This window comes from Mustelus asterias, chromosome 7 (assembly GCF_964213995.1).
Source record: "Mustelus asterias chromosome 7, sMusAst1.hap1.1, whole genome shotgun sequence".
In the NCBI taxonomy this organism is placed as follows: Eukaryota; Metazoa; Chordata; class Chondrichthyes; order Carcharhiniformes; family Triakidae; genus Mustelus; species Mustelus asterias.
The window spans coordinates 17685948-17701022 of NC_135807.1; the positions used below are offsets into that span (position 1 = coordinate 17685948).

The 15075-nt window shown below is 40.3% G+C and overlaps 1 long non-coding RNA gene across 3 annotated transcripts in view; it reads right to left on the reverse strand.

Moving 5' to 3' along the window:
- Positions 1-4962, reverse strand: part of LOC144495592 (uncharacterized) — a 127916-nt gene extending 122954 nt beyond the window's left edge. Inside the window, exon 1 of one of the 3 annotated variants that reach the window (XR_013498289.1) lies at positions 4760-4962. This is a non-coding gene — a long non-coding RNA (uncharacterized LOC144495592). Of the gene's footprint in view, positions 1-4577; positions 4704-4759 lie in introns of those variants that run through there. The other 2 variants (XR_013498291.1, XR_013498290.1) reach the window with 2 other exon arrangements.
- Between the last annotated feature and the right edge of the window lie 10113 nt (positions 4963-15075).

The following is a 15075-nucleotide window of genomic DNA, read 5'->3' on the forward strand; positions in this document are numbered from 1 at the left end:
CTACCTTGCATAATGACCGGATTAACTGGATTGACAGACATGACTAAACTAAGCACACCAGTTACACCATGCTGCCTGAGAAACTGATTCATGCTGTGGGCAAGCTCATTTCAGTCTACTCATCCTGTTTGTTTACAAAATGGTAGCCTGTCAAGAGTTTAAAAGATAAACAAACTGACCAGCAGTAGCACAGAACTGCACCATTAAAATATCAATGCAAGTAAGTTTTTGGGTTTCTTATTAATTTCCCCAAGATACCAGTCCATTTATTTTAACTCCCAAAGCACGGAATTTTTTTATGGATCACTTCCTACTCTATTCTGTTCCCTCCATAACTTACACAAGAAATCTTTCTCCCTTTTATCTGTAATTTGCAAAAAAACTAGAGCTTGTGTTGCCATCCCAAATTATTTAAACACTACCATACGTTTAAAGTGCACTTCAAAAATAACAGCACTGTAATACAATCACATTATCTTAGAAAAATAATTAAAATGCCTGCAAGAAACCCAGAAAAATAGGAAATAGTTTAACTAAAACAGTCACCATTCTGGGACTGGACTTCATGTTTAGCTGGCCTGATGGAATGAAAGTAAATTAGGTTATCTTTCCTCATCAGTGAAAGGGCCCAACAGTAAATTAATTTCGTTTTTAATCCAGTAGTTCGCGGCCATGGGTTGACAAAATAAATACGAATAATTCAGCACAAACTAATAATCTTACTCAAAGTCCATAGAATATGTTGGTACAGAAAATTTAAACGTTGTGCTTGTGCAGCAAGGGTGTTAGCTTGAATTTGGGCTGAGATAATTGGGATAGGAAGAAGCAACTATTCCCTGGCAACACATCCTCACTATCTTGCACCAAAACTCCTTTGATGTTCCAATGCTCTGAATTATCACCCTCCTACTTGCTGAAGCAAAATGCAGTCCAGAAATAGAAAAATCAAAGTCATATTCATCCTAGATTCAACACTGACGATCTACACTGGCTTTGTTCACAGTTTATAATGCAAGCAGTAGACATCTTTTTTATTACCTCGCAATGTGTAAAATTCTAATGAACTATTTTTGAAGGCACTCACGAAGGCAAACACAAAAGGAATCTCTGAATCTCACTGACCAAAACAACATTTTTCTTCAACCTTAAAGACACACTGCTCAGTGCACCAAAATAGATGCCATTTAAAAAAAAAGATTTTTGTTCATGTCTTAGACACCAAATGTGAAAGGCCATATTCCATTTTAGTAACACACCTAGATTTAAGCAAAGCTCTTCACACACGAACAAAAAAGGTACCAATCTATTCTCTGCTCTTACTGCACACAAACGTTACAATTACGTTGCAAATTAAAATGAAGAAAACCAAGCTTTGTTTGTAAAAAATTGCAAAAATATGCCTCAGTATCAGTTGAGGACAGGATCAAGTTTGGTGCTTTATTGGTAAGCATATCCATCGACACTGACCATGCAGGTTCAAATGTCAATAACAGACACATAGACAATGTCATGGAACAATACCCATAGCATACGGGAATTAAAAAGTCAAAGGGGGTAAACTTATTGGGCTTCATTCTCTTCTTATAAATAGGTGGCTTCCAAAAAGGATGATCTTATGGGTAGGTGGGCAGAGGAAAAACTTGAATCAATGGCATTCATTTCTATAGTGGACCACAATTAAGTGGAGCCAATGGAGGATAGAACAGAGATAGTTGTATCTAAAAGGTTTTGGGGGAAATCAATTCTTGTGATGAGCAGCTATGGAAAAGGGAGTTTGTGATGAGAAAGAAGATTTTGTAATGCGGCCACAAACAATGCAACAGAAAAACAAAAATATGGATGGAAAGCAGGTAACTCCAAGCACCAGCATGGTCAATGGACCAAAGGATTCTCCCTCGGGTTTGTAATTCGGGGCTGCAATGATTCTGGGTCTTAACGTTGGCCAACACAGGATGCAAAGTTCAACTGAAAGAGGATGTGAAGGATCTAAATCTAGATTCAACCCGATGACACAAATCGAGTTGAAAGCATAGATGGCAGCGAGAGCCTAAGATGAAAGATTCTGGTTTCCCCAACATCAAGCTGAAGGAAATTTCAACTCGTGCACAATCTAATTCAGTTAAACATTCATTTTCAACACTCCTTCCATCTTTTGATACCTGTCCCAGAGGGATCATTCTATCTCTTCCAATGTTTCCTACTACCATGCTCGGTCATCTATTTTACCTTCAGTTACATAGGGAGATTTTTTTCATTTATATGATACATTATCTACAAACAAGAGGGTCAGGTTTTATCACAAACAATGCTTAATTTTACTAATATTTAGCTGAAGAAAGTGTTGACTCATCTGCTTTAATCACCAGACAGGCAGTTCATTGCAGGGTATAGCAACACCCTTGGCATTAATGGCGCAGACAAAGTTAGGTTATTGCAGCAGAAGCTGTGCCTCGTGGGTGTCACCCAGGTATAGTATATTGGAAAAAAAACAGACCATTGCATCTACTTCTCTCTCACCAGCCCAGCCTCAATGCCACCCTCGTCCTACACTTCAGCACAGTGATAGGACAGGCTACGAATACAGCCTTTGGCGCATCGAACAAATTTTCCTACTTAAGTAAACGCCTTTGACTTGTAAACGAAATGCGATTCAAATTCTAAGCCACTGGAAAGTGATATTTGGCCTCGAATCAAATCAGGTACTTAATGTACTATTTTCTACCAAACTGCTCAGAGAAAAAAATCTGTAGTACCAACAACTAAAGCCTGGAAGCTCACTACAAAAATTATATTTTCATTATTCTGAAAAGCAGAAATGAAAAAAAGGCCTCTCAGGAGAAATAATGTACGACACCAAGATATAATGAAATCGTAGACGAATCACAACAGCCTGCTTCACTGTGCCTGTGCGTATTTCTTGGGGGGGGGGGGGGCGAGGGCGGATAAATTAGTGCCATTGGGGCAGTCAGAGCTGCAGTATGTAGTGCTTCGAAGCTCTAATTTTAAGCCACAAAACGTCAGTTGCAAGAGCTCATTTCAATCTTACTGAAATAGCGCAATTTTTTGCGCATAACACTTTTATGCAGCTATAAATAAAGCTTTTAAAAGCAACATAAAACCATTTCCTGTTTACAAAACTGGTCCTCATTCTCTTGGTGATCCAAATCGGATTTCAGACACACACGCACAAAAGTCACGATTTACGAAGATTTAAAATGTCTGCATTCCCGAGAGAATTGTAATTCGCACCACCAGACTGTTACATCGTAATTAAATCCAAGGAAATTGAATTAAATCTTCATCAACTCGTACATAAATCCGAAACGTGGTTAGATGAGTCACTCATTATTAAAAAAAACTTCCACCTAATTATCAACGGATTTGATTTGAATCACTCTCTTTTTTCCTCTATAATGTTCCTCAACCAACCTGTGCCTCGATCATCCAACACTTAATGAAATGGTTGACCAGACTTCTTCCTTTCGTTACAGCAGCATCATGTCATTATGCGATTACTGGTATTATTTGCCAAGCGGATTCGGACAACCCAAATACATACAAATGCTGCCTTACTTACTAACAAGCGACTATAAGCATAAAGCCATTTTAGTTCAGCACAAGACGCGTCACCACTGCCGTGCCTCAGAAAGCTGCAGCACTAAGAGAAACTGCCGTCTTTTCAAATTAAAAGTGATCCCTCCAACACGAACCTTTTAAAAATAAACACCCCCCCCCCCCAACAGCATTTTAACATACGGCAAAATAAATCCACAAACATATATTAGCAACAAATTAAAAGGGTTGCCCTCTCTCCACCACTACACAATTGTCATCTGTACAAATATTTATTCCGGACCCCTCCAACACAAACCTTTAAATTAAACCCTTTCAACAGCATTTTGAGATAGGACAAAAAAAAACCCACCAACATACGTTAGCAACAAATTAAAAAGAGTCGCTCTCTGTCCACCACAATTGTTATCTGTGCAAATATTTACTCCAAGACCCCTCCAACACAAACCACATAAAATCAACCCCATCAACAGCATTTTAAGACAGGACAAAAAAAAAACCCAAACATACATTAGCAACACATTAAAAAGGGTCGCTCTCTCTCCACCACTACACAATTGTCATCTGTACAAATATTTACTCCAAACCCCTCCAACAACAAGCCTTTAAATTAAACCCCTTCAATAGCATTTTGAGATAGGGCAAAAAAAAATAAACCCACAAACATACGTTAGCAATAAATTAAAAAGGGTCTCTCTCTCTCCATCACAATTGTTATCTGTGCAAATATTTGCTCCAGAATCAGTAGGGGGGGGGGGTGAAATAATAAAAAGAAATTAAAATAGAGGTGGAATATTTTAAAACAAGGGGAAAAAGAACCATTCAAAAAAGGATATAGATGATCCAAAAAGAGCAGGACCAGCTCCAGCTTCAGTCACAGCACATTATAACCGATGGCTGGCTGGCTAGCTAGGGCAGAGGCCCTTTGGCTTTGCTCTTTTTTCCCCTCCTATTTAAGAGATTACTGGACGGGTCGGCCTGTATATATTATATACACACACTACCTTATCGAAGGGACGTGGGAAGAGACGGCGTTGAAAATTGCTGGACCGGAGAGAGAGACAAGAACACACGGCTCTGTACCGTACACCTCACCCAGGAAAAAAAAGCAATGACGGCGACTATATAACTTGTTTGAGGATTTTTTTTTTGAGGGGGGGGGGAATAAAAGATGAAGAATACGTACAGATGTGAGTGTGGTGAAGGGAGCGATTAGAAGCGGCGAGACCTTAGAGAAGCTTCCATCTCCGGACGGCCTTTGACTTTCCGCGGGCCCAACGCCCCCTCCGATTGGCCCGGACCCCCTCACGTGAGCCGCCAGCCGAAGCCTTTTGTCACGGGCCCGCTGATTGGTCCGTTTTGCGGACGGCGGCCCCGGCCCTTGTTAACGATCGACAATTTCAAAGGAATCTTTTAAAAAAAAAATAATTCCTTCCCCCCCCCTTCCTTCTCCCGCTAAATATGTTTCCCCACCTCCTTCCCCCCTCCCCTCTCTCTCTCCCTCAGCGGGTTTAATGTTGTATTGTGGTGATAACTAACGGCGCCCCCCCCCCCTCTTCCCGGCATCCACCTGGCGGCGCCCCACAGCCCCGTGACGTAACGTCTCCGAAGAGACTGGAATGTTCTAGAAAAAGGAAGAGGGGGCTCCGTCCTCAGCCAGTCTAACCCGCATAGAGATTTAGCATTAAATTCGCTCCCTAAGTCTTTTCTTTTTTTAAACAAATTTAATTCGAAAGTTCGCTGGTTGGCAGTTAGTTAAGGTTGGTAATTTTATAAGTCATTGATTTTTTTGTGTGTGTGCGTCGATGAGGAGTGGTGATAAATAAATATTCGAAGCGATGGTTCTCTCGGAGGCGGTTTGCTGCTGCGTTCTTTTCATTAAAAGGGGCTGGGGTGGTGGGAGTGCGCGCAGGCGCAGTAACATGCGGCAGCTGTTTGCGGAGGCGATGTTCTGTACTGAGGGGGGGAGGGAAGGGCAAGCGCACATGCGCCGTGAGGAACTCGGCGGGACGGATTGTGCCGGGCTTGGGGGGAATGGGTTCGCGCAGGCGCTGTAGATACTTGATCGGTCATGCCAAGGGTGGTTGATGTGGGAGGGGGGAGGGGGGAGGGCAGAGGCGTTGTAGTTGCTTGAGTGAGCGTGATGTGGAGTAGTAGTAGTGGGGGAGGGGATTGCGCAGGCGCCGTAACTGGCGGTGGCTGGTTGGCGCAGGCGCTGCTTGAGTGAGTCAGGCTGTTTGTGACGTGGGTCGGAAGGGTTCGCGCAGGCGCAGATGGTGATTGCTGGTGTGTGTGGGGGAAGGGTTCGCGCAGACGCAGATGGTGATTGCTGCTGTGTGGGGGGAAGGGTTCGCGCAGGCGCAGATGGTGATTGCTGCTGTGTATGCGTGTGGGGAAGGGTTCGCGCAGGCGCAGATGGTGATTGCTGGTGTGTGGGGGAGGGGGTGTGCAGCGTCAGGGAAGCGGCTTGTCGCAGTGGATGCTCGGCGAGGAGGAAGTTTGCTACTTGGCGCATTGTGGGGGGCGGGGCGGGTGAAGGAACCTGAGTCTCTGGGACCTTGGGGAAGCATTGCACACAGCAGGCGTGGATGGAGGGGAGATGCTTAGGCAATAATGCGCCAACTATAGCTGTGAAGAGTTGTTGGTGTGACTGAATATTGGTGGATCAGTTGAGGCAAAATACTGCAATGCTGCAGATAGATGCACATGGGGTTAAAGTTTATATTTAGTGTTGTGCCAGGTCCTGGCAAGGGAGAGGGGGGAAGCTTGGCGGCTGTATGTCTGGGAACATTGTGCGCAGGCGGAGTGTTGCTGGCTGGATATTTAATGCAGGGCTTTGGACGTTAATCCTAAAACCCTGAAATGGGTGGAGTGGAGAGTGTTGCACAACTTTCGAGAAATATTCTGGGCAGTGCTTAAAAGCTTAACATTTAGCTACCTGGCGGGAGTTTTTTAATGGTATAACTCCTTTTGGGTGTCAGGCAAAACGTGACTCAAATAATCGAACATTCCAAATATTTCTCCAAAAGCGGATGCAGCAATAATGAGTCGTTGCGGCACAAGAGGAGACCTTTCGGCCCATCGAGACCATGCCGGCTCTCGCTCTAAATTTAGACCCTTTTCCCCATTGAAATAAAAATACAATGCTGGGAACAGACAGCATCTGCGGGGAGAAAACAGTCAACCTTTCAGGTCGATGACCTTTCATCGGAAACTGAATGCATTTTTAATACATTCTTCGCGTGCCGATTTCCAGTATGTTCTCATTTTAAAATGCTGTATTAGTGATTTCTGTATGCTCCACGCAGTACTTAATAAATTGTTTACGAATATGAATAGCGTTTTGTGATTTTTAATGTGAAATGTATTGGTCCAGAATATTTCAGTCACTTTGGGTAATTTACATTTACAGGATTGGAAATTTGGAAACTGCAATCCTTTGGGCCATTATTTGCTTGTGTCAAATTTTCAGTGACGACCTGTGCATTCACTTATTTTAGCCTTTTTAATTTGTGTTTCACAGTTTGTGAATTAAGTTTTGAGCACTACGTACCACTTTAAAATATCCCTAGTAGGAAAATAAATGTAGTTAATTCACACACTTTCGTTTTCTACCATTGGTCGAAACATCCGCATTTGCCCGACGGATAGAAAACTAAAAATGCCTCTGTCACGATTGTTAACCAGAAGGCAACATTTTGCCACCACCTCCTAGTATTGGATAGCAGATGTTTGTGTTTTAGCCGCTTTGCCAATTTCATTTCGGTAACTAACTTAAGCAGAATATATTGTAATGGACTTTTTAAAAATCCAGTACACGCAGCAATTTGGTTTTGTATTCGGGCAGTTCTGTTCACTGAGGCGAAAGACCAAATCGTCAAACGGCATTTCTAAACGAGGATAACGTAGGGATACAGCCGCTTCATGAAATGTACAACTCTAATTAAATATTGGATGTTGGTTCTTGCAATGAAAATTTAGTGTATGTAGAGTAACTTTTTAATGTTGGTCATAAAACATTCTTCAAAGTAGCTGTACCCAGAGCAGTAATTGCAAAGAAGAATTTTAAAAATATAAGTAACGCCCTATTCCAAAATAATTTTAGCTGCACTTTATTTTTCTGATTTTTAACAGCGTTTTTGAATACATTTTAAAGGGTTTCAAGAATCTTCCAAGAAAACATTGATTCCTTGCTGAAGGAAGGATTTGGCTTCAAATAGGCTACAAGCCAGATTCTTTCCCCCCATATCTGATATTTACACACTTTCAGCAGGGTTACTCAAACCAGCTCAAGACTCTTGTGTCCTGCGTCCTGACAACTAAAACTAATTATACAGTTCGTACCACTATCCAACTTGGATTTCTTACCAAAACTGAATTGAATGAGATGAGTTTGGTCTGGTTCTTTTACTAATGGTTGTTGCATAACATTAGCATTGCATGTATCAAGATGTTAATGATTGTAGCAAAGTATACGGTTTTCTCCTTCATTTATTTTACAAAACTCCTATGACAAGTATAAATAGTATTCATTAGTCTTGTTTGAGCAGTGGGATAAAACAACCAAAATCAGCAATAGTGATTTAGCTAAATCTCTTTACTTGTTTAAAAATGCTTGTGAATGCATTTTGGTAGAATCTGCTTTTGGTGATGGCAATGATCTAATGCTCAAATTATGCTTGTCACAATTTACCTAAATTAGCCGCAATTTCTATTTTGTGTTGTACGGCATGCTCCATTTAGTCTACTCATCATGCATTTACAACCACCTGATGTAGCTTAATGCCACAGAAAAATTGAGACTTTAACCTGTTTACCAATAAACTGTAAGAACCTTGATGTTGCTTATAAAGTCAGTGCTATAAACTGCATATTTGAATTTTGTTCCATTCTTTATTAACCTACAGCTGTTGATTTCTGAGCAGAGCTTTAACAGCAGCCAAATTTATTTATTAATGTTACAAGTAGACTTGCATCAACACTGCAATGAAGTTACTATGAAAATGCAAGTTGAATAGATACTATTTTTTTGTTTGGCTTTTAAAATTTTATAAACATCTAACGTGCACTTGCAGAGAATACCACAGAATAAAAACAATCCATTTGCCCCCACAAGTCTGTTTTTTCCTATCCCAGCCTTTCAGCCAATCTTTTTATTCCCTTGTCTCATGTTTTTCATGTTTTCTAGACAAATGAATATATTACTAATTTCCCTATTATTAATTTGCAGCATATGTTTATGCCCCCTAGTTTTGGATTTTCCCTCGAGTGGGAACATTCTCTCTGCATCTATCCTGTTCCGACCCATTCATAATTTTAAAGACTTCTGTCAAGTAACCAAAATCTTCCTTTTTTCTAAATAAAGCTTGGCAAATAGTTATTATCTCAATTCTGACACCATTCTTGTAATTTTCTTTACACACTCCAGTGCTACGTCCCTGTTATGTATGGAGATCAGGACTGTGCACAGTCCTTTATTTGCAAGTGTAGCCTGTCCCGGGTCCAATGCATATTTAATAAAATGTCACTAATTTTGAATTTATTCCCTAGAAATAAATCCCAATGCTTTATTAGTGCTTTTAATTGCTTTGCTGATCTGTGATGTTGCTTTTAGTCGGATCACCTGTATCCCTTGATCCCTTTGCTCTTCTATTCCATTCAGTTCCTTTTTTAAGGTAATTGTTTTCTACCCAAGTGCATTTGCCACTTAACCGCATGATGCCGTTTCTAATGTTGTCTTGTACTACATTCTTCCTCAGCTTTAACTATACTGCCAGTTTGAGATTAAATTATTAAAGTAGATTATGAATGTGGTTCCAGCACTGATCATTGTGGAACACTGCTTTCCTCTTACCTGAATAAATGTCATTTACCCTTGCTATATATATTTAAGCCAAGTTATGTAGTGCCTTTGATTTGAATGAAGTCCCAAAGCATTTTGAGACAAAATAATTGAACATCAAGCAGTGCTGGTAAAAGTTTTGGGGCCATGATGAAAGCAAGATCAAAGGAGTAGATTTTGAAGGAGGGGAGAGAGTAGGGAGGCATGGAATACAGGGAGAGCTTTCCGGAGTATAGAACAGAGGCTTCATTGTGTGGTATGCTGACTAAGATGACAGCCAAAATGACTAAAGCCATAATAGTCAGATGTGGAAGGTATTCCGAAATAGCTTTCATTTATTTACCTCCACTTTCTGGATTATAAATTATATAAATGAATGTTGCATTCAGACCATTGTTAATGCAAACTGACGTTCAAGGAAAGAATGCATAACTGTGCTGTGTTTGCTATGTTTTAGTTTTTCTTAATTGACTTTGGCTGTCACCAGGTCATGCACCAAATGCAGCCTGCTATTTGACATGTATTCTATGATAAAGGGGGAGGAACTGGAAAGGAAGCTATCTAATGTTTGTGAAATGTATGGACCAGGAAGATCCCAGTTTGATCCCTTTTACACTGTTTATAGATTTTAAACAAAATGTTGAGTGAGATACTGAAGGATTTCATGCACTCGCAGAACTATATCCTAGCATGTGGAAAAATCCCATTTTAAAATCTGAATTGTATATAAATATATTCCAATCTCAGAATTTTTTTTTCATTACTCCACACTGGATCATGAGCTTTGTTAAATTTCTGGATATTTTTTAATCTGCGTTTTGGGTCCTCACAAAGGCAAGTTATTTTTCACAAAGCTTGTGATATGCTTTTATAATTTCTGTAGTCTGATAGTTCTGTGAGATTATCCACTTTGGTAGCAAAAACAGGAAGGCAGATTATTATCTAGCCATAAGTTACAGGGGAATGTGCAACAAGACCTGGGTGTCCTTGTACATCTGTCATTGAAGGTAAATATGCAGGTGGAGCAGGCAGTAAAAAAAACAAATGGTATGTTGGCCTTAATAGCAAGAGGATTTGAGTGCTGAAGCAGGGCTGTCTTGCTGCACTTATACAGGCCACCTAGAATATCGTGTGCAATTTTGGTCTCTTATCCGAAGAAGGATGTTCTTGCTATAGAGGGAGTGCAGAGAAGGTTCACCAGACTGATTCCTGGGAAGGCAGAATTGATGTACGAGTTTATGATTATCATGAATGGCAGAGCAGACTTGAAAGGCTGAATGGCCTCCTGCTCTTTTCTATGTATACGAACATTTCTGATGCTCCTAAGTACTGTGTGCATCAGTGTGATAGTATTCCACTGCTGATTTGTGCTGTTAACCCACTTAGTTACTTCTGTTCAACTCCCTGTTCAATTTCCTCTATATCTAGTGTCCTCTATATGCACTTGAAGGCTTTCAGGACACCTTTGTCCAACCAAAAGGCTGCTCTAGTTATAAATAGTGGACATGTTAAATAGATCAAACTGTAGCAGTCTTTATTACTGTTGTGATTTTTGTTTGCATGTCAAATACTCTTCATATGCTAGTGCATGTTGCCCTTTTGTAGATGTACATTTTTATGCACAGGATATCTAGCCATTGGCAAGGTCCATATTTATTATTCATTCCTAATTACTCGACCACCACTTTGAATCACTGAAATCTGAGATGCAAGTACTTCCACACTGGCTAGGAGGTTTGACATGCAGCATTTCAAGGGATGGTAAACCTAAAGGCGTATCTGTGCATTTGGCCACATTTGTGATGTGATTTTTGTTTTAAATATGGTTCACCCCCAAATGGGTGGGATAAAGCTATTTGGCTTAAAATCTGTCAGTGGGGAAATGTTAGAGTCTATGCTAAAGGATGTGATAGCAGTGCATTTTGCAATAGAATCAAACGGAGTCAGCATGTCTTAAAGGGGAAATCATGCCTTAACAAATTTATTAGAACTCTTGACATCCGGATAAAGGGGAGCCAGTAGATGTGATATACTCTGATTTCCAAAAAAAAAAATCGATTAAGGTACTGCACAAAAGGCTACTTAAAAAGCCATACAAGGGTGGCACAGTAGTTAGCACTGCTGCCTTGCAGCTCCAGGGTCCTGGATTCAAATCCAGCTTTGGGTGACTGTCTATTCTCCCAGTGTCTGTGTGGGTTTCCTCCGGGTGCTCCAGTTTCCTCCCACACTCCAAAGATGTGCAGGTTAGGTGGATTGGCTATGCTAAATTGCCCCTTAGTGACCAAGATATCTAGGTTAGACGGATTAGCCATGGTAAATGTGTGGGGTTACAGGGATAGGTCCTGGGTAAGATACTCTGTCAGAGTTGATAGGTTGAATGGTCTCTCCTACACTGTAGGGATTCTACGGTTCTAAGGTAAGAGTTCATGGTGTTAAGGTAGTATATAAGCACAAATAGAGAATTGGCTAACTGAAAGAAGACAGTTGGGATAAGAGGAGTATTTTCAGGATGGCAACCTGTAACTAGCAAATCGGTGTGGGGACCACAACTATTTACAATATATAATTTCAATGAGAGCAAGTGGTGAGGATGACAGTCTACAGAGATTGGGCAAAAACTTGACAGATGGAACATAGGAAAATGTGATGGTATGCATTTTTCTAGGAAGAATATAGGAGCTGAATATTTAAATGGAGAAAGACTACAGAAAGCTGCAGCATGAGGTCCCAATGCACAAATCACAAAAAGCTGGTATGCAAATTCAGCAGTTCATGGGGAAGGCAAATGGAACATTGGCCTTTATTTCAAAGGGAATGGAGTATAAAAATAGGGAACAAGAACAGAAGATACTGGAAAAACTCAGCAAGTCTGGCAGCTTCTGTAAGGAGAGAAAGCAGAGTTAAGAACTTGAAACATTAACTCTTTATCTTCTTACAGATGCTGAGAAACCTTCCAGCATCATCTTTCAGATTCTAGCATCTTCAGTAAGTCTTTTACAAGGCAGTAGTTAGACCACACCTGGAATACTGTGAACAGTTTTAGTCCCCTTATCCAAGGAAAGATATAATGCCATTGGAGGCAGTCCAGAGAAGGTTCACTCAGCTTGATCCTGAGGTATGCAGGGATTTTCTTATGGGGAGAGGTTAGGTAGGTTGTACCTGTACTCATTGGAGTTTAGAAAAAATGAGGTGACTTTATTGAGACATACGGATTCTCAGGGCTTGACTGGGTAGATGTTGAGTGGTTGCTTTCCCTTGTGGGAGAGTCTAGGACCAGAGGGCATAACCTCAGAATAAGGGGTCACCCATTTGACAGATGAGGAGGCTCTTCTCTGAGGGTAGTGAATCTGTCATACTTCACGACCTCAGTCCTCGGTGGTAAAGTATGTTCAGGGTGGAGATAAACATTTTAATTTTTAGTAAGGAAATTGAGGGTTGAGTGTAAGGCAAGAAAGTGGAGATTATCATATCAGTCAGGATCTCATTGGCAGAGCAGACTCATTGGGAAAATGGCCTACTTCTGCTCCTATGGTGGTAGTTTTGTGACCAAGGTAATGGTCCCATCAATATTAGGTATGCAAAAATTAGCAATTTAAAATGATCCTTTTCCATTAAAATCAACGTGGATTTAAAATATGACATGATTTGGCACATAGCTGTTTAAGAATTAAGCTAAAACCCAGCATTAGGAATTATTTTGGAGTTGAGAAATCTTTTCCACAGGCCACATGACCCCTGTTGATTAGGTAGACAGCATTTTACAGAACGGTAACTGTGCTGGGAATCATGTGAGCAGCTATTTTAATTAGGTTTCTAGCTCCTGGTGTTTACGCTGCTAAAGCTGTTTTGTATAGCTCAGTAGTATACTTGGAAATTCAGTTTAATCTCTGATCCAAAATTGTATACAATATAGCACAAACTAGCTTATACTTGCTAAAGGTCCAGAATGTAAATTAAATTCTGCCCCCCCACCCCACAAAGTATGATAAAGAACTTTTGAGTTAGAAAGTTTGTGTTTTGATGTGGCAATGAATTGGGGTGACTGGAGAATTTGATGGATTACCTCCCGTGATTGGGCAGCATTTACTGAATAATCCTGAGTGCACTGATGATTAACAAGCTCACAATGTGGCTCGTTTACTCAAGTGAAATATTTGTACATGGACCCATTCTCTGCAAGCAAAAGATATGTTTAAGCCTCGTGTCTTTTAATTTATTGGGGAGCCTATAGTTCCGTTACTTCACGGCAACACCTTGACCAATAAGAGTCGACATGCACCCTTTTTTATCCCCAATAGAAAATTGGCATTCTTGTCTTTGTCCTGATAGGTGCAAGATGAAAAGCTTCAGCAACCTCTTCTTCAGTGTTTAAGTTTCGTACTACCGAGTGACTATTTTTTGAGGTCAGAAGGTGTTTGATAAAGTGCCATATCAGCAAAGCTGAAGATCATGGACTAAAAAGATCTGTAACAACATGGATACAAAGTTGGTTGAGTGACAGGAAATAGAGTAATGGTGAATGATTGTATTTTGGACTGGAGGAAGATATACAATGGAGTTCCCCTGCGTTTGGTATTAAGAACCCCCTTGGTATATAATAGTCTAGACTTGGATGTACAGTGCACAATTTCAAAATTTGCAGATGAGACAAAACTTGGTAGCATTGTGAACTGAGGAGGACAGTGATGAAATCCAAGCAACCATAAGTTTGTGGACTGGATGGACAAGCTTAATGTAGGCAATTTAAAAGGATAATTATAAAGTGGATGCAGGAGTAGAGGGACCTTGGTATAAACGTGCAGAAATTATTTAATGTGGCAAGGCAAGCTGAAAAAGTTCAGGAGTGATGAGCCCAAAGCAAACTTGAAGTGATGGATAAGATTAGGCAAGAATTGTTAATAAATAATAATTGTGGGTAATCTTCACTTCTGGAACAACAAACTTTTTTATGCTTCTGTGGTTCTAGAATAGAAATATATTTGACCCCAAGATGAGCTTCTAACCAAATAGCCACATCATCAAACTGCCAATTTCTATCTCTAGCGTTACCCAAATCTGCTCTGCCTCAGCGTTTCTGTTACTGGAACCCTCATCTGTGCCTTTGTTAACCAGTGCACTCCTAGCCAGTCTCCCACATTTTACCCTCCCATAAACTTGATGCCCTTGTCCTAATTTGCACCATTTAAGCAGCACCTCAATTTAAATTCTCAACCTTGTTTACAAGAATTCCCTCCTAAACCTCACCTCTTCACAACCTACCTCTTTGGCCTTCTGGTCATGTAGTGTTAAACATTGAGGCCACTATCAAGTTTTACTATAGCGATAATAAAATCTGCACTCAACTGATTTTCTTGATCACCAATGAATGAGACTAACTGAGCGCAAATGCTCATGTCGATCTTGACTCGTGTCTTAAATTGATTAAAAAATAAATTAGTTCACATTTTCTAAATAGAAATCTAGAATCAAGCTCTTGAAACAACATGAGCCAGAATAGCTTGCGGTATCAGAAATGTTTATAATCCCATTATAAAATATTTGGCAACTTTGTCAAATTGCATCAGTGATGTTGACAGCTTCAATGAACACTTACTGCATCTGAATTTATACAATGTTCTGGTGTAGGGAATTGACTTACAAACTGAAACAAAAGTCCACAT